Source organism: Triturus cristatus, chromosome 4_2 (assembly GCF_964204655.1).
Source record: "Triturus cristatus chromosome 4_2, aTriCri1.1, whole genome shotgun sequence".
Taxonomy (NCBI): Eukaryota; Metazoa; Chordata; class Amphibia; order Caudata; family Salamandridae; genus Triturus; species Triturus cristatus.
In genome coordinates, this window is record NC_140586.1 from 683,624,442 (window position 1) to 683,644,891 (window position 20,450).

Below are 20,450 nucleotides of genomic sequence, written 5' to 3' on the forward strand. Positions count from 1 at the left end.
ACAGTCAAGGAAATAATGAAACAAGGCTCAGTTATGGTGTGCGCCCTCAAATTCAAAACCACGTCAGGTGAGAAAAGATTTTGAATAACCTTTTAAGCAAAAAGTAGTTTTAAGCAACGTGCCCAACAAGTGAGTGTCCAGTTTTAGAGAGGAGCCGTAGAGAAGAGAGAGAGACGCACGAGCAGGTTCTCAAACCATCTCCTGACAGGGGCAACACATAAGGGTAAGCTGGTGTATATTCAACCTCAACCTCAACCTCATAAAGAAGAAAAAATCCAGCGTAAAGTTGTATGTATTAGCAGGGCCCCCATATGCAGAACAATGAAGTGGGAAATAACAGTATATATGCAGTATATATGCATGGAAGTAGGAATCCTCTCACTGGCAATTTTGCTGAGGGGAGCATCAGAAACAAAATGGCAGCCGTGAGCAGGGTGCCAGAAACATCGGGCTGACACAAAGGTATTCCATCACAGCACGCTGTAAAAATGCTGAAAATGAAGTCAGGGAGGTCAGCGCATCTCCCGCTATCAGAAACCGCTCACTAGAACCAAAGACAAAACGGCAATGTGCGGCCGCTTCGACCCGTCCCGCTGAGCCTCAGCAGAACGCTGCCATTCACCGCAGGCATCAAACCCACGCCGGGAAGAACCATTTTTAAATTGTACATTTAGCTTTTTGCTAGACAAACCCTTCACATATTTGGATTAAAAAACACTGGGGCGAAGCAGACCCATGCTTTTATTTAAGGACCAAACTCATGAGTATGCTGCACCACCCTTTGCCACTCTAAATGTTTCAGTATCTGAAAAAGACATACTTGAGACTTTTCTGCAAAGCTAAGCAGACCAACTTCTACATCTGATCTGGCTGAGAATGCACGTCAGTTGGCTTCCTTGACCCATTAGCCCACTATTATGCTCTCCTTCTCTGCACTTGGTTGTGGTGTATGTGAAGTTATACATTTACTAAGAGTTTTCCAAATGTGGCACCCATTTCAACTTTACTAAGTTCTATCAATGTAAAACTTAGCATGTCGATAAAATTTCCTCCCCCCCAAAAATATTTATTCGAGCTTTTTCATGAAACATTTGTTATGGTGGTTTGGTGTAGACTATTATATTCTCAAAATTATGTTATGGCGGTATTCTGCAGACTATTATTTTCTAGCAATAATTATATTATGTAGGTCCTTTTCCCTGACATTTCTTGGTAACTTTTCCAGCACCATGGGGTCTGCAACAAATTGTACTGTCCTAATTTGACCAACTTTAAATTCCACTTGGGTAGTGCCTGCATGTGGGGGTCTTCACTGTCCAAGTGTTATGGACCAAGGGCATTATTTACAACTTTTTGGCGCAGTACAGCGTCGCAAGACTTCTTGTTGTGCTGCCCAGCATCAAAAGGAAAGGGCAGGAATGCGCCGTATTATTGAAATACAGCCATTCCTGTTCAAACTGGTGCTTAGCGCCAATGCTGGCACCCTCTGCGTTGTTGGCACAATTGTTTTTGTGCAGGAAAGGACTACTTCCTCCACAAAAACAATCAATGGTGACATTTTCCTCTTTCTATGTGTGCTACAAAATGCAGCACACATAGAAAGATGAAAAAACAAGGAGAAATAAAGTTATATCTCCTCGTTATCCCTCCCCCGGGGGAGGCACACAGTTTTGATGCATTCCCAGGTTTACAGATCCTTGTAAATCTGGGAATGTGTCAAAACGATGTTGCGTGGGAAAACCCCCTGTAATGCCCATGGAACACCTCCTTGATGTAGAGTAAGGCTACACAGTGCTTTATGCTGCCTTATCTCACTTCATATCTATGAGGCCATGCAAACCCATAAAACCTAGATATGATTGAGAGGCCTGTGCCACCACCAGAGCGTCATAAAAAGTGACTATCCTGACGATGTCGGCCTCTTGTAAATGAGTACCTTAATCTTGAACTGACCTAATGACAAACCGCATTATGACCACCTGCAGTCAGGGCTTATTCAATTCACATGTGTTTATCACGGTCTGACCTTCCGAGGACACTTGACCTTTTCTGAATGTCTCTCCCTATTTGCCATTACTTTTCAGTGCAAAGCCTTTTGAATTTCATTTTAATATTTTAATTTTTGACTTTACTGTTGGGCTTCGCATTCAGTTTTCTGCATTGTGTTATTTGTCTTATAGCCTTATTTACATACATTTGTGTAGAGTTGTTTGTTCCATGGAAGACATTGCTCGAAGGATTACCTTGATGCTCAAGGCAAGCTAGGAAGGGTAATAGTTTGTCCATTTTGAAATTTGCTTGCTTCTGTATATTCCTCTTTGGGTAACGTGGGGGCTTGGCCACACCTCACATCACGTCTATAGCTTCTGTGGATCTTCACAGGCTGCCACTTGAACTCTGTTGCTACAAACATTTACTGTATATCTATCTTTGTGCATGCTCACCAAAATACTAGCAAAAATATGTACTTAGATATTCAATGCTTACAGCTTATCCCGTCACAATACAGACATGCAATTCTTTCAGTGAGCTATGATTTTCCCCTTACTTTTACAAATATGTTAGTCAATTTAGCTCAATTTCCGTATCCATTGGCAGTGCTATTCTAATATTTTTCCCAAGATTTGTATACATTTGTACAAAAAGTTTGAGCATTCCATCATAAGCAGGGACTCAGTTAGCCACTGCAGTTCCAGGTTCTGACCTTTCTGGGACAGAAAGCCGCACCATGTGTGCTGTGCCACAATGCGCTGAGTGAACAGATGGCACCCTGAAAGTGAACTGCGCCTTTGCAGAATTGAAATTAAATCATTATGATGCTGTATTTGTGCCCGGGGCAGGCTATCGTTGGCCCGATGCGTGCAGCTAAAGGCTCGTGTAGAGCTGCTCGGTCATCTAAACATCAGATTAAGCTGAAACAATGTTAAGGAGTTTCACACTGGGGCGATTTGTTAATCTGACAAACAATTCTGCAGAAATTAAACATAGCAGTGAATTACACGTACGCCTAGACTTCGAATTAAACAGGCTTCTCTCTTTCTTGCCTCCATCCCACGGATGACCTTACACAAATCTAATTATTTTTCAGATTTTCATCAAATGAACTCCGCATGCTTGCACAAGAAGGATTACCTATTGCCAATTCCGGTAAAATGTCAACAGTGACTCATGAAAATGTAAGTACATTTTGCACATTTCAATAAATAAAATGTGAATTTCTAGATTACATGTGTTACATGATTTTTAATTCAGTGATTAATTTATTAACATATCATCGAATTGTAATGCGGCTGGATCCTACTAAGCAACGTTTCTGGAGGTGATCTAGAGATAATTTATGCTTTTATTTCCCACCGCTCACCTTTGCTACTCTCAAACCCTGGTTTCACTTCCAATGATATCAGACACTTGAATCTCAAGTATGGTCCCCTGTGTGCTCCTTTATCAATATTCACTATCGGCTTGCGACACAAAAAGCAGATCGCCTGGGTACTATGAGCACAGATCCTACTCTCACTGATGTGCCAGCACTCCCAAGGCTAGGTCGAGATTTTAATGATGCTGCACAATTTTAATGAAATTTGCCATCTGTTTTTGTTCCTCCAAATAGGCACAAATCCCATTTTGAACAATTTGCCCATGGGCGACTGGTTCAATAGAGATACATTTTCTGATCGAACTAGTCTCCTGATAGTATCTTGTGTGTCTTGTACATAAGGTATGCCCTCTTGTCCAAAGGTCTCACCTGATACCGGGCAAACCACATTTCCTGCTATATGCATAATTTCGAGTATTTTCACATAACTTTCCCGAACTATCAGGAAAAATATTTAGCTTACCTCTTAGTCCTACTGTAAATTTTTACTTTCATGTGTATTAACATTTCGACTGGATTCCTATATGTATGCCGATTCTATACAAGTATGTGTAAAATAATAACTTTAAACCACTTACTGCAAATACTATTAACATAAAAAAAAACAGGGGGGCAGATTTATATTCCCTGGCGCATCCCTGCAAATCACCATGGATGCGCTAGGGAAGATGCGTCACGCAAGTTTGCCCTTGCGCCACCGCAGATGCGCTGCATTTACAATGCGGTGCATCGTGGTGCAAGGACAAGCAGATACGTGACGCATCTGCCGGCGTAAGGTTGGCGCAGTGCTGCAGTTGCGTCGCAAGCGCGACGCAACTCCAGCACTGTTCCAACCTTTCCTATCCCTAACATGGTGCATCAAGCCTTACGCCTGCTTCAAGCAGGTGCAGGGTTTTGACGCATCAGCGTTGGGAAAGTGACTCAGTGAAATCTTATAGATTTCACTGAGTCACTTTTCAGGGGCGTTCCTGCGACGGAACGCCCCCCTGAGTAGAAACGCCCACATGAAACCTGACGCAGGTTTCATGTGGCGCAGGGCTTTACACCGTGACGCATCTCCATAGATGAGTCATGATGTAAATGGGGCGCAACATGGCGCAGGGTTTACGCCGCCGCTGCGTCACAAAAGTGACGCAACGGCGGAGTAAAAGTGGCACAAGTCCGATATAAATCTGCCCCTAAAGGTTTAATATATGACATTTAGTTGAACAACACTACATTTTGTTGGGGACCAATGTCGAACTAAGCAATCTATTGTTAGATCTGCATGTCATTTCTATTTGTAATATTCCTCTGGAAGCAGAACCAATAAGTCAAAATGTTGTGGCTATTTTTAACGAAGTACATTGTCTCCTATTAGTGGTTTGGTGTTAGCCCATAGAAAAAAGGCACTATTGGCAGTGTTTAACATTTTCCCACATACTAATTTGTGCAGAAGTTTTGGAACCACAAATGCAACAATCATTGGCAATGCCAATATGTCTGGCTTTAAAGTAATGATGTATGGTAATATGAATTATTAAAAGTAAGAAGCATGGGAAGTAATATGTACTTGTATGGAAACAAAGAACTGTAGAATAATACTGGTGTTGGTTAAAATCAGGTGAGAGTTATTATGTCAAGCCAGACCTAAAAATCCATTTAGGTTAATGACTTCCCTCCTCCCATTTGTACTGGAGAAAAAAATTATTTAAGACACTTTAATAGCATTGCAATGTCATGTATGTGCCCCTGAGAATTCAAGCTCAGACAGTTGGATAAGTGAGAAAAATTATCACATTTGCCAGAGGTTGAGCACTTTTTTGTGGAAGCATACAACTTCTGCCCAATCAAAACATGTACTCCTGGCTCTCAACATGTGGATGGAGCCAAAGCCCCTCTCTAGTGATGCTCACATAGTTGTTTGGAGACAGCTGCACTGTCAAGCTAAACCATAAAAATTAATGAATGCCCAGGCACAGAGGCATAGCTGTGTGTCATGGGCCCTAGCGAATTGAAGGAAATGTGTTCCTGTTTGACCTGTCAAATACAGCAATAATCAGGGTTCAAGGGGACGTTCAGGCCTTCGTGCCCCATTGCCACTGCACCTACTGCTCCAATGGAAGCTGCATCCCTGCCCAGACGCATGTCTGTGCTGTTGCCGCACCATGGTGATTTCATTATTTTACTCAAGAGCAGCATGGCAGAGATACCACAGCAGGTTAAACATTGGCTTCTTGTCAAAGACCCTGATGATTTTCACCATGAAAGAAATACATGCACATACATGACTCATACTCGGTACCTAAACAACACAGCCAAGTGCCTCGAGAGCCACTGTCATTGACCCTGTGCTTGCATTGAAGTATTTTAACTGAGCATCACTAAACTGAAGACTGCACTAAGAAATGGTGGAAGACCATGTGGATATGAGTGCAGGTGACTGAGATACCGTGCAGCACAGGAACTACTTATAACTAAGGGGCTCATTATGATGGCGGAAGAATCGCCACTGCCGGGCGGGTGGCGAGGTTCGCCGGCCCTACGGACCGCGATAATCCCACCGCCATATTACGATGGCGGTGGGATTCAGACCGCGGTGGCAAAGCCCGTCCACCACGGAACTACCAAAGGCAATCGTTACGATTGCCCGGCGGAGCGGGCTGCATCCACAAAATGGTGGCAGTGCCTAGCAAGGCACCGTCTGCCAAATTGTGATGAGGTCTCCGGACAGCCTTTCTGTGGCGGTTCAACTGCCATTGAAAGGCAGGTGAAGTTTTGTTTTGGGGGCCAGTTGCGGGCCCCCCTTGTGTTGGGGGAGGTGAGGGTGCACTGGGGGTACCCATGTTACCCCCCTACATTTCACTGCACCAAGTGGCAGGCACAGTGTAGAGCCTGCCACGTAGTGCATCAAAATGCACACCATGCTCTTTTTGGCATTGCGGCAGTGCTGCTGTCAGCAGCCACCGCTGCAATGTTACCGGTGCGGAACAAGACCGCTGCATGGGTGGTCCCATCATAATAGTGTATGCGGGACCGCCACATGCATGGCGGACGGTCCCGGTTCACACCACCGTGGCGAACGGAGCCAGTCTGTCTGCCATCGTAATGAGCCCCTAAGTGTTGTGGTGATAAAGTATGTCCCTCTATTGATGATCAGTGAGCGGACTAATATGATGTCCAGGTAAGAACTGGGACAAAGGGAATAAACATGAGAGCCATTTTGTTGCAAACTATTGATTGTGAGAGTACAACACATGCATGTTACAAGCTGTAGTCTTTTGTAACTTAAGTATTCAATTGGAATACATTGCGAAGCTCCTTTGCAGGCCTACTTTGATTCGATGGCTGGGGAGTCCTTTAAATATTTACATTTTGACTGTATTATTGTGCTCGGCGCAGATTTATTGTTAGACAGGGGGTTTCTGGTTGGCTAAGGCATACATCTAGGCCATGTAGAACCCTCCAATCTAGTCAGGGTAAGCTAGATACACAGCTGAGATAACCTGTGCTCACCCTCTGGTAGCTTTAAAAGAGCAGGCAGGCTTATCAAAAGAGGCAATGGGTAAAGTATTTGTGCAACACACACACATAGTAGCACAATGAATACATGCCATAAAGCCTCCACACAGGTTTATAAAAATAGCTTATTATATTCTTAACAAAACAAGACCATGTAGAGAAGGCAAACTTGGGGGATATTCTAAGACAACTTAGCGAGGATATCAGTAAATTGAGTACCCCAATGATTACTATTTGGGGGGGGGGTTTCAATGTTAATCTATGCTCAAAACCAGGCTTAGGGGCTTGTGGCCTGATGACAGAAAACGATGACCCATTGACTCATTTTGACCATTCAGAAAGGGGAGAAAAGTTTAATGACATAGGGCATTCTGATTATTATTTGACACCAGAGAAAATGTGTACCATCCCTAGAAAGGAGCTCAAATTAATTTGTTTAGCTCATTTAGAGTCTCTTAGAGCTACCTCGGAAATGAACAAAGAGATGGTAGTTCAACATCAAATGACCCTGATCACGTTTGATATTCAACCATATCTTTTATGCTGTATCAAGGGATATGATGGATATCTCTTGACTCGATTCAGGTTCAACAGCCTCCATCGACTTGTTTGTCATCCAGAAATTAATGATTGGTCCAGAGAACTTTGCCCTTGCGATAACGTGTCACCACAATCTTCCATCCATGTGACACTGTTTTGTAAATTTTATGCAAGGGAAAGAACAAGATAGATCCTCCCTTTTCTAAAACAAGCAGGCTGGAGACAATGTAGATCAGCTTTTTTATACTTACAATTTTTAGATAGGTATTTAACAATATCTGTTATGTCTGGCTTTCTGAAAAATTTTAATTGAATTAACCGGTTGTGATTACAGTCTGGCCCCTATTACTATGTAAGTTAACTGAAGGCACAATACGCACGTTGTAATAGATAATGTATTTTAGATTAATGATTATTATTAAGGCTGTTTGCTCCTGAGGCTTGAGCCGGGAGAAACGCTGGTTGCACGCTTATTGCGGTACCCGTTTTTATGAATTTTATAAAATTGCTATTTTCGCAATTATTGTTGCTGCTATAGTATCAGGGTCAAAATATATGTTTTAAATTTGTATTTTACCTCATTTTATTCGCCACGCTGCTCCTTTGCTCCTTTGCACAGCCTCCACTCGTGACGAGGATCGGTTGGGGCTGCCATTTTGGGAGGAGAGGTGATTAGTGTTGCAGTCTTTCAGGGCCCATCCTCATTTAAACGCGCATGGCGCGTGCGCGCATCGCTGTTTGCTCCTGAGGCTTGAGCCGGGAGAAACGCTGGTTGCACGCTTATTGCGGTACCCGTTTTTATGAATTTTATAAAATTGCTATTTTCGCAATTATTGTTGCTGCTATAGTATCAGGGTCAAAATATATGTTTTAAATTTGTCTTTTACTTCATTTTATTCGCCACGCTGCTCCTTTGCTCCTTTGCACAGCCTCCACTCGCGACGAGGATCGGTGGGGGCCGCCATTTTGGGAGGAGAGGTGGTTAGTGTTGCAGTCTTTCAGGGCCCATCCTCATTTAAACGCGCATGGTGCGTGCGTGCCGCTGGCGCGCAAAAGGCGCGCCAAAGGCGCGCCTAAGGCAAGCCCGTCTGCGCCCGTCCGCGCTTGTACCGCGCCATGCGCCAAAAACCCAGGCCAATTTCCTCCTGATGACCTTATCTTTTGTAGCTATTCTAGTGGGCAATTACGAGCTTTCAACAATGTTCCTAGGCAGCCTGCTTGTGTTTGTATTTCACCTGCCTCGGACTCGGGGGCTACACCTCAGCTTTGCCCGGCCTGTCTCACACATTTGCCAGAGCTTGGTTTCGGCAAAACACTTAGAGAAGTCCGCGATTTTGACTCAAAGTTACTTAAGGGCAGGTCTACGGATGTGCTTCAATGCCTATTAATTAATGCACGCTCATTGGTTAAATACAGTGTTGAGTGTGCAACATTATTGGGGGACAAAAACGTTAAAATAGCTTTCATCACCGAGACTTGGTTGGATGAAGCTTCTGGGCCAGATCTTGTGAAGGCCATACCTCCTGGTTTCTCTTGCTACACTGCAAATAGACCTTCTAAGAAAGGTGGAGGGTTGGCTGTGATTTACGATAGCTCTATTAAAGCCACCTTTGCTACTAGTACTTACTCTAGTTTTGAAGCCCTCTCCTTCGTCCTCACCTTTTATCATGGTTACATTTTTAGGGTTTTTTAAATATTGACCGCCGGGACTCAGGAGTCCATTTTTAGCAGAGGTGAGATCGGTCCTTGAGGAGGGTTTGTCATTGGACTCATTCACCATCCTGGGCGATTTTAACATCCATCTAGAGATAGATGGGGATAGAGATACTGAAAAACTGATTGATCTTATGGGTAGTCTAAAACTAAAACAACTGGTTCGGGCTCCCACCCACCAGGCAGGGCATACCCTGGACGGGATTTTCTCTAATTCTTCACAGCTCTTGGTTTCTGACATCCTGCCTCTTGCCTGGTCTGATCATCATGCTATCGGGTTCGATGCTATTGGACTAAAAGATCAGGGTAAAGCCCCGGGGGTGTTGAAGTCCAACGAAATTAGATCCTGGAACAGGGTGGAAGGAAATGACCTGAGGGATCTTCTTTCCTCTTCACAAAGACCCCTCCCTGCAGAGGTTGATGAAGCTGCCTCTATATATACAGCTTGGATTGAGGAGGCTTGCCTCGCTCTTGCTCCCAAAAAAATGATTGTCCCCAAGAGGTTACAACCTTCAGCACCATGGTACTCACTAGAGCTGAAATCTCAAAAACTATAATGCAAACAATTGGAACGGGCGTGGAGGAAGAGCTACTTCCCTTCTGCCAAAGATATTTATAAACAAAGCATTTTGTGTTACAAGCACTTGCTGATGGAAACTAAGAGAGAGTTTTTTCACATCAGATTAAACTTGCAAGTAACTCCACAAAGGAACTTTACAAAACAGTAACTAGGCTAGTGCACCCATTGCCCACTCCCCTTACACCTATGAGGGATTTTTGTGAGGAAATTGCTATTTTCTTTCAGTCTAACGTGGCAGCAATCTTCAATACTTTTAAAGACCCGGCTCAGGCCCTACTGATTGTTTGGATCTAAAACCCTCTTTGGATATTTTCCCTCCCATAACATATCCAGAGACCCTCAATTTTTTGGTAACCGCAAAATCTGGATCACCTGTTGATCCATGCCCAGTGGCAATAGCAAAATTGGCACCTGAACCCATAGCTTCGACACTGACGGTGCTTTATAATGCTATGTTTTCTCTTGGGCAGTTCCCAATACGATGGAAGGTAGCCTCGGTACTTCCGTTGTTGAAAAAACCTAACCTGGATATGAATGATCCCAATAATTTTCGTCCTATTTAGCGCCTTTCCCTACCGGCAAAATTGGTGGAAAGATATTTGAATACTAAGTTAAGTATCTTCTTTTGTGACACCAACGCCCTGGATCCCACCCAGTTTGGTTTTAGAGAAGGACACAGCACCGAAGCCGCTCTTCTCAAATCTACGGATGAGATTAGGAGAGGGCTGGACCAAGGTGGCAAGGCAGTGTTGATCCTGCTTGACCTTTCCGCGGCCTTCAACACGGTCCATCATGGTGTTCTAATGGACCAGTTATCGGCTTGTGGCATACGGAATAAAGCTTGGTCTCTTTTAAAATCCTTCCTCTCTGACAGACGACAGTCAGTGGCTTTGGGTGACTTCGTCTCTCTTCCCTGTGGGGTCCCACAAGGCTCTTCCCTCAGCCACATGCTCTTTAACTTGTATGTTTCTCCTCTGGCCCCTTTGATTGAATCGTTTGGCTTCTGTCTTACATCTTATGCTGACGACACTCAGATAGTAATATCTATGTTACCAGGCCAGGAGAGGGCGTCAGGGAGAGGCTACATGATTGCATGGGGGCAGTAGGAGAATGGATGTCTCAAAACTGCCTAAAACTTAATGCAAGTAAGACTGAGGTGATGTTATTCGGCAATAATGCCAATATGTGGACTCCTAGTTGGTGGCCTAAGGCCATGGGCACTCTCCCAGTCCCCTCCCAGAAAGTAAAAAATCTGAGGGTAGTGCTGGATGATTGCCTCTCCATGCAAGCTCAGGTGAATGCGGTTGTCTCCACCACCTCTTACATTCTTAGGAGCCTGAGGAAAGTGCTCCCGCTCCTGCCTGCAGATTGTAAATTTACAGTGGTTACAGCTCTGATTATGTCTCGTCTGGACTACTGCAATGGTCTTTATTTGAACATGCAGGAGGGTAATCTACATAAACTCCAGATGCTTCAGAACTCAGCAGCCAGGCTGCTTACGGGCACATCGAGATCTACCCCGATTTACGGCGCAATAAGAAAATTCCACTGGCTGCCTGTAAAAAAGCAAATTCTTTTCAAGGCCTTGTGTTTAGTGTTTCGCGCCTTGCAGAACACAGGCTCTCTCTATATGAGACAACAATTTCGCTGGTATGTTCCGGCAAGAACTCTGCGCTCCTTGGGAGCAAAACTCATCGTCCTCCCTAGTATAAGGAAAGCCAAATGGGGTGGGAGAAGTTTTGTTGCAGGGGCAGCTAGGGCCTGGAATGAACTGCCTTTTGTCTTGAGGAATTCAAAGGATCTTCTTTCCTTTAGGAAAGCGCTCAAAACTTGGTTGTTTTGATTCTCCTGTTTATGAGTGTTGGGTGAGCTACAGCAAGCGCCGGGACACCCTAGGGTAGCTGCGCGCTATAGAAGTTCGACTAACATAACATAACATAACATTATATCAAATGTTTTTAAATGTTTTATGACTATGTATGCTTTCGTGATTTTAAACGACTAAAATCGAATAAAGCTTAATTTGAATTTGAATTTGATAAAAATTGAATGAATACGTTTCAAGGTAGGAGCATTTGTTAAAGGATATGTAGTAAATACATAGTGCTTTACGGTTTGGAGTGTTGGGAGAACAGTTGTGTTTCATAGGCTATGCAAGGTCACTTTGGCCAAGTTGCATGGAAGCTGCCCGATCTCTCTCCCAACAAAGTGCCTGTTTAGAACTCAGTACAAATTGGGTAATCAGGCACAGTCCACTGTAAGTAAAAAGGTACCTGATCTCTCTCACAACAAAGTGCACGTTTTGAGCCCAGCACAAGCGCATGATCGAACACAATCTGCAGTGAGCCAAAGTGAAGTGTAGTACGTGATGAAGCATTAGGATGATCGCTTCCCGCTGAACACATTCAAAATAGACAAAGCCACACAGTGCTTTCATCACACAACTGTGCTCCCACAGTTGGAATATACAATGTGTAACAGAGATGGACAGGAGGTCATACTGTACATCTGTCACATGAGTACATAATATGAGCAGTCATCACAGTGTGTTCCTAAAGCTAGAACACACATGTAAGAAAGGGACAAAAGGTGTCACAGTGTCATGAAAATGGGTGACGATTCCTGCACCTGGGACATCAACCACATATTTGATACATTTAGTATCACCTACAGCATATGGTAGGTTTTGATGGAGCGTCGTAACTCATAGGTCATGATTGCTGCTACTGGCCTTGCCTTAACCACCAACTCCCTTTCTCTTTCACCCCATGGTCCCAACCTGCAGGCCGGACTTTGTGGTCCCACAGGGAAACAAATGCCATTACTCCTTGGAAAAATCAGTGACTACAAATCAATCTGAAACTTGTGTTTTTTGCTAATCATCAATTATTTCCTCCCCCATCTCCAATAGGCTTTAAAACTGTGGCGTGTGTGCCTTAAATGGTAGCAAAGAAAAATAGACGCAGTACAGCCTGGGGTTAGAGTTTCCAACAGAGAGTCTTACAATCACAACTTATCTTCTGATTTTTAATACAGTATTAGACTTTTCCGTTCTTTAGAACATAAAAACACATCCTGTTTGTGTTGGGATAGTAGTGATCAAATTGCTCAATCTGTGTGCTTTACTGATATGCAGGCTGCTTCAACTTTGGCTGAGAAGATTTAACAGTTATGGTTTTTTAGGGCTAATTGCTGTGTGAAGCCACTCCTCTACTATATAGTTTTTAATTTAAAAGAAACAGATGCTGGTAGGAATTCTTTGATATTTACTGGCTGACCTAGAGTACTACATGCCATGTTGAAACAAATGTGTGACTGGTGCCATTCCTAAAATGATTTCGTTTGTGAAGTTATTGAGTTTTTCCACATGCAAGAGATCTAGTACAGCCTTGGCAGTACTCTCCTGATGCACAAGTCAGGATAGTATGTCGAAAGAGCTCAAGCTCCTCATGTCAGTTAGGAGTAGCTCACCAAGTGTTATTTTGTCGGTTTCATTCACTGCAAGATAAGTAAATAACAACCCCCCAAATGTAACAATAACATCATTCATTTCATGTGGGACAAGGGTGTTGGAGGGAATGGATTACAAATGTTTCATAGGGTTTCTGGAGCAGCTACCATGTTAATAATACAGACTATGCAGTGCATACTAAAAATGGAATGTGTTTGGTTCTAACAAGCGATTTTACTATGACCAAACTCAGGGCACTCTTTTTAATGCCCTGACAAGCACAAAATGCTTAAAGATCTTAGAGTTAAAGGTTAGAAACATATCTTTGCCTTATCTTGTGGAGCTATCTTTAGGGCTAATAGCAGTAAACATACCTGACCCAGAATGTCTAGGGGCTGCATCCATCTTTTACTGTGAGCTATTGTTGTAAGTTTCATTTTCTATAGTCCAGAATTCCAGGGGGTTGTATTTAAAAGCATTCGAGTGCCTATACCATATGAAATGGTGACTTCTCATGCAGAATTGACAAAAGAGCAAAGTACGCAGTGCCTAGTGTATGTGTTATCCCCAAACATAGGATCATGCAATCAGATGAGACAGATGGCTGCCTTTGGATCAGAAGCAACAAGAGTGAGTTCTATACAGGTGTATTGATAACTCAGTGAGCCTTCATCGCTCTACGTACCTTACACAGGTAGCCCATTTACCTGCACAGGACTGTGTAAATAATTTAATTTCATGGAGTAGAAAGGAAATCTTTCACACCAAACCTCTTGCCTTGTCCTCTGCATTCGTTTGTCCTTTCTTTCCATGAGCCCTGTACTAGGCTGAGACTTCAACTGTCTTTCTAAGGGTACCCTCATAAAACATCCCTTTTCACAGAAGGTAGTACTGTGGCTGGATTCAAGCTGAAGCTCCCACAACATGGAGACAAAGAAGTGTGAGATCTCAGCACCTGGCTGTTATCCTTCATAAAGCAGCAAATAGGAAGAGACATAGGAGAGACCTAACCTAAAAATTTCCTGACCTTGAACGGCACCTCAGCCACACCTCTTCCCCCCTCCCATTCACCAAATGGCAGTGCTCAAGGTGACTGATCTACATTTCCTTATTAAACAAAAGAATTACTGGAATTTCTAAAGGCAGCCTGGTCTCTTCCCTCCTCACCTCAGTGTCTTGGTCCCCTCCCTCCAGCTACAGTAATGCAGGTAATGCAATTCCACTGTCTGGAAAGATATCCTCATCCCCTGGCCAGGCTAAACAAAGGACATCCAAATGCTTTGCTTTGGTATTTAGGCAAATAACTTGTGAGGCAATTGTTAAGGGTAAGCATCAGAAGACATGGCTCCAGCATTTACACAATCTCCTTTCAATATTTGGATTATTTACCCTGCATATTCTCTCATGTTGCTTTGATTATGAGGTTTCTGTGTCATTCCAGCGCATCCGAAAGTTCTTGATATGTCCTTATATATGTACTCAGCCATTAATTTACACTTCCAATCCCGGAGCTGATCAGCTGGCCAAGCTGTCATAGTAGTTTAGCAGTAGCCTAGCATTGGACAGACTGTTCACCTCATTCTATAAAGTCCCCACTACAGTGCTATCTCACATTAAAATAAAGATGTGCCTTTCTACATTTTTTTATCCTCAAAGTGTATCCTACCTCAAAAGTCTACCCTATGTGCCTAAAACCCTGCATGAAACTTTAGAGTTTGATTTAAAACTTCAGAATGTCGACTCTCCTTTGTTTTCTTTGAAAGGCACTCTCCTTATTTCCATCCTTTGCATGCCTCCTCTCTGAGGAAAGACTACTCTAAATTGTGTGTATGTTTGCCTTAATCTCTATTATTGTATGTGTACAAATTGCCCACATCTCATCTCAAACATTAAAACCTGTCTTTCTTTGAAACTCCCCCTTGCTATTTAGCAATACCTAAAATGTAATCTGCTCTAACTCATCCACTAATCCCACTGACCATTTACATGAACTCACATACCCTCCACTAATAATCATTCCTAAAGGCTAGTAATTGTAATCCACCTCAAAGGCACTGGTTTAAATTCACGCAATGGTCACCTTGAAAGAACAAGAATAAATCAAATATGAACAATAACCTATAACCACTGGATTAACCACTCACCTTGGGCTCCTGGAGCAGAGTGCTGCCCTGCTTAAAACAATTCAGCACCTCGTTAGGGGTAACAAGTGATATATACATGTAATTGCTCTACAATACAATACATGCTAAGCGATCTGATACGTTTATGCAGTGTCCACTCCGAGTCCTTTCTTCACCCTATTGGCTCAGTAATAGGTGAATGCTGAGAGTTTTAGGGTTGGACAAAGGTTGAACCCTGTGGTGTCATCTTGGGTTAAAGGTTGAGTAATCTCACCTCTTGCAAATACCACTGATTCTGGTATCTCCCTTACTTTTTTAAAGATTTGTCACCTGCCTTTGAAGCACATTGTCTTGGCAGCAGTGCAAAAAGACAATTCACTGCCCCACACAGGGGAAAGAAATTAGAAGGAACATTGATTACAACACAAATAAATCATTGCATGGACAACTGTCCTTTCTGGTAAGAAAACAGTTGTAAAAATGGTCACATTTTAAACAAATTGCTTTGCAAAGCACTTTCCAGGGAGTCAATAGCATAAAATCAGGAACTTCATTTCAAAATTCATCTCTGCAATGAAAAATACCAGACCTGACTCTTTTGTCTTAATTTAATTAAATGAAAGAGCTATTTAAAGCATTGCTGCTGTTCGACCAGGTGTCACAGATTCAACCAGCCATGGCATTGTAGCTAACAACACTTTGCCTTCAGGGATTTGTAGCTTTTGATTTTAACATTGTAAGCACAGGATCCAAAATAATATAGGCTCTAAATAATTACGTTTTTTCATTTGTGAATTGGTGCAGTTTCTGAAAAGTCAGTACTTGATGATTTAGATTTGTTGTTGAACACCTGGTGCCAACAGAATGTAGATGTTCAGAATTTTGTTATCGGTATGCAATAGGGCAAATTAAATAAATGCAAAAGATGAAATGAGGAACCTTTTGAATGCGAGCGCTAGTAGGGTCGCTTTGCCTTATTTACTTCTAGTGTTGTATTATGAAGGTAAACATCCTTTACAACAATGTTTTAGCCACGCAGTGCTTTTACCCCGCAGCTTTTACCACACGTATTTACCGCACAGCCAATTTTTGGTTCTATTACCACTCATCCCTTGGTAAAAGCACCATGGTGAGTCTCGTTGATGTAATTGGTAAATATATATATAATATATCTCTCTCTATATATATATATTCACAGAAAAAACCATAGGTTTCAGAGGCGTTATAGTTAGCTGGACTTTTCACTTGTACAAAACCATTGAAATTCCCCTGTTATAGTTAGTTCAGCTAACTATAACTCGCGTGCCCGCAATGCACTGCTGATGACGTCACATATTACATCACTCATGACATGGTCAGTGACATCACTCATGACATCACTGATGACATCTCAAATGACATCACTGATGACATCACGGATGACATCATCCAGTGAATGTGTGTTTTTCTGAAAATTACATATGTTTTATATATGTATATCTCAAGGTCGATGGAAGAATAAATGGGTATATAAGTGTCTAAATGGATGATTTGTTTTTGAAAAATTGATTGTATAACTGACTGATAAACTATATCTTAGTGAACACATGGCTTAGTGAGTAATGTTTAAATATGTAAATATCTGTATCAGTCTCTCACTTTGTGTATAGGTGGCTGCATGGGTTGGTGAGTAGCTACATGAGTGTCTATATAGGTTATTAGTTGTTTTTTTGAGTATCAATATGAGTGTCTGAGTGTCTGTATGGTTCGGTGGGGGGTATTACGTAGTGCATAGGTGCATGAATGAGTGACTCACTGTTTGTATGTGTTGAAGACAGCATGTGTGCAGGACTGTATGGGTAGATGAGTGTGTGCATGGGTGTGTTAGTGAGCGAATGACTGTCTTGATAGTGTCTTTATGAGTAACTACATATGTTTTAAACTAGTATATGGGACTATTGGTGTATATAAGTGAGTATATGTGAGAGTGAGAGATTGGAAGAGTTCCTGTATGAATAAGTATGTGTTTCTATAAGTGATTGCTTAAAAGACTAAGTATGTGTAAGTTTCTGTAGAAGTAAGTGTGGTGGTGTGTGTATAACTGTATATGCAAGTAAATGGATGTTTGATTCTTTATTAGCATGAGTGACTATGTGTGTGAGTAACTCTATGGATGAGTGGCGTTGTGTAACAGGATGTATAGGTGTATGAGTACATATGATGAGTGAGTACATGTATGAGTGACTGTATAGGACTGTTGGTGAATGAGTGGATGTGTATATGGATCTTAGAATTACTGAATAGGTTGTTGTAACTGGTATTGGTATGTCCATTGTTTTGAAAATTGTAGTTTCTATTTTTGAATGTGTATCAAAGGTTATATTAGGGGGAGAGGAGGTCTGCCACTCTATCACAAGGATGATGTCATCAGTGATGTCATCAGTGATGTCATTTGACATCAGTGATGTCATGAGTGATGTCACTGACCATGTCATGAGTGATGTAATATGTGACGTCATCAGCAGTGCATTGCGGACATGCGAGTTATAGTTAGCTGAACTAACTATAACGGGGGAATTTCAATGGTTTTGTACGAGTGAAAAGTCCAGCTAACTATAACGCCCCTGAAACCTATGGTTTTTTCAGTGAATTTTTAAGGTTTTTTAAATGCTAATTCCTAACTATAACGTGCCTGAAACCTATGGTTTTTTCAGTGAATTTCAAAGGTTTTTTAAATGCTAATTTCTAACTATGCCTACAGAGATAGGACATGTGAAGAAAGAAGAAAAAACGCACAGAAAGAGAAAAAAGAAATGCAGAAAGAAGCAACAGAAGTCCTCAAAGACGAAGAAAAGTGCAGGAAGAAGGATAACGTGCAGAAAGAACAAACAGAAGAGCAGAAAGAAGCCTTGTTGCAAAATCATCCTGTACCCTCAACTTTTTCAGACGGATACTGGTGGTAACTGAGTCTGACTAACCAGTCCTAGAGCAGTGCTATGTTAAAAGACACTCAGAATACAGTGAAAACACCTACATACCCTAGGGAACACTATGCGTTGGGGTCCCCCTGTGATTAGCATGACCTCCTCTGTAAGCCCCTAGTATATAATAGGGCAGGGGATTAAAACTACCTCTTAAAACCTGCCACAAGGCGTGTTTGCACACGTCACTTCAGGCCCATCCCCTCCCTTCCCCACTGTGTAAACAAACTCTGTGGCTGTTTTAAGTTGGGAGATTAAGTCCCCTTGAATCCTGAGGCTCCCTAGGGTCCAACTAGACCACTAGGTACCTCCAGTAAGCGCCACAGAGCTGCGCTGCAGAGAGATGTAAAAAGGGGCACGGCCTAGACCACCTCTCTGCAACGCAGTGCAATGGCGCTTACTGGAAGCACCTGGTGGGCTAGTTGGCCCCCAGGGTCCCTCAGGATTGAAGGGGAATTATTTCCCCAACTTAAAACGCGCCACAGGGCGTGTTTGCACACGTTAACTCAGGCCCCGTCCCTTCCCTTCACCACTGTGTAAACACGCCCTGTGGCCGTTTTTAGTTGGGAGATTAAGTTCATTTGAATCCTGAGGGTCCCTAGGGTCGAACTAGCCGACTAGGTACCTCCAGTAAGCGCCAAAGAGCTGCGTTGCAGAGAGGTGAAAAAAGTGGCACGGCCTGGACCACCTCTCTGCCACTCAGCTCAGTGGCGCTTACTGGAAGCACCTGGTGGGCTAGTTAGCCCCCAGGGGCCCTCAGGATTGAAGGGGAATTATTTCCCGAACTTAAAACACGCTGTAGGGGGTGTTTGCACACGTCACCTCAGGCCCCGTCCCCTCCATTCCCCACTGTGTAAACACACCCTGTGGCTGTTTTAAGTTGGGAGATTAAGTCCCCTTGAATCCTGAGGGTCCCTAGGAGCAAAATAGCCCACTAGGTACCTCCAGTAAGCGCCACAGAGCTGCGTTGCATAGAGGTGTAAAAAGGGGCGTGGTCTCAGAACACCTGTCTGCAACGCAGCTCCCTGGCACATACTGGAGATACCTATTGGGCTAGTTGGCCCTCAGGGACCCTCAGTATTGAAGGGGAATTAATTCCCCAACTTACAACTGGCCAGGGGGCGCGTTTGCAGAGTGCTGCAAGGAGGGGGCGTGGCCTCCAGCGCGATGCCGGTCTTTTATTTATTTTATTTTTTTAAGAAGGAGGGCTGTGTGCCCCCCCCTTCTTTTTCTAATTTACTGGCCCAGGGGACCCCATACCCCAGGGCCTGCACCCTAATTTTTTTTGTTGAAAAAAATTAATTTGGCCCTCCCAAGTGCTTAATCGGCCCCGGGGACCCCAACCCTCGGGTCATGGCCTTTTTTTAATTGAAATTCTTTAGGAGGGGCTGCGTTGCCCCCCTCCTCAGGCCACTTATGGCTCCGGGGACCCCATCCCCCAGAGCCGGCCTTTGTTTTTTATTATTTTAAAAATATTTATATTTATAGAAACACCTAGGACATGCTGGACAAACCGTATGTACCTATCACCATGACGATTTGCGTGATATTCATTAAAAGGCGACTATGCATAGAATCAATCCACATGGAATGTATTTACACCAATAGTGAAGCTCTGATGTGTCTGACGCCCTACCGTGCCTAATCCCGGCGCCCCCGCCGGTGGGTACTCTCCAAGTAGACACCCTTGTCGTTTATTTATACAAACATGGATAGCTATTGACGGGCACATTTAATATACACACACACCAAACCATTCAAAGGGGATTCGACAACAAATCGACCAAACTATGCAAGAAACCCCCCTCACGGTTCATAAAAAACACATCCACCGCCGGATGTGTAATACTTTTTATTTTACTCTCTGGAAAGGAGACGAACCTCACTTGAGAGTCACAGCGTGCTCCTGGCTGAGCCCAATGCTGTGTTACACCCACCAGTGCCCGCCGATTGCCTCACACCTCTGTGTTGTATTCCACCAGCTAGTGCGTATGCTATGACACTCTCTAGCCCATGTGCACTGTAACACCACCCCGTGAATATGTCATGCCACACTTGCCTTCGCACGGGTAATATTGCCCCATCTAACATGCCTTCCTCGATGTGTATGTTATAACGCACAGCGCTATGCCATACATCTTACAATCTGGGATCCATACCTTTGTCACAGTGCATATGCAACGTTACACTCCCCAGCACATATTTT

At 43.2% G+C, this 20,450-nt stretch overlaps 1 protein-coding gene across 1 annotated transcript in view; it reads left to right on the forward strand.

Annotated features, from left to right (window-relative positions):
- Positions 1-20,450, forward strand: part of DAB1 (DAB adaptor protein 1) — a 3,595,579-nt gene that overhangs the window by 790,586 nt on the left and 2,784,543 nt on the right. The window contains exon 2 of the mRNA XM_085602501.1: positions 3,089-3,176. The gene's annotated coding sequence lies outside the window, so the exon portion shown is untranslated. The remainder of the gene's footprint in view (positions 1-3,088; positions 3,177-20,450) is intronic.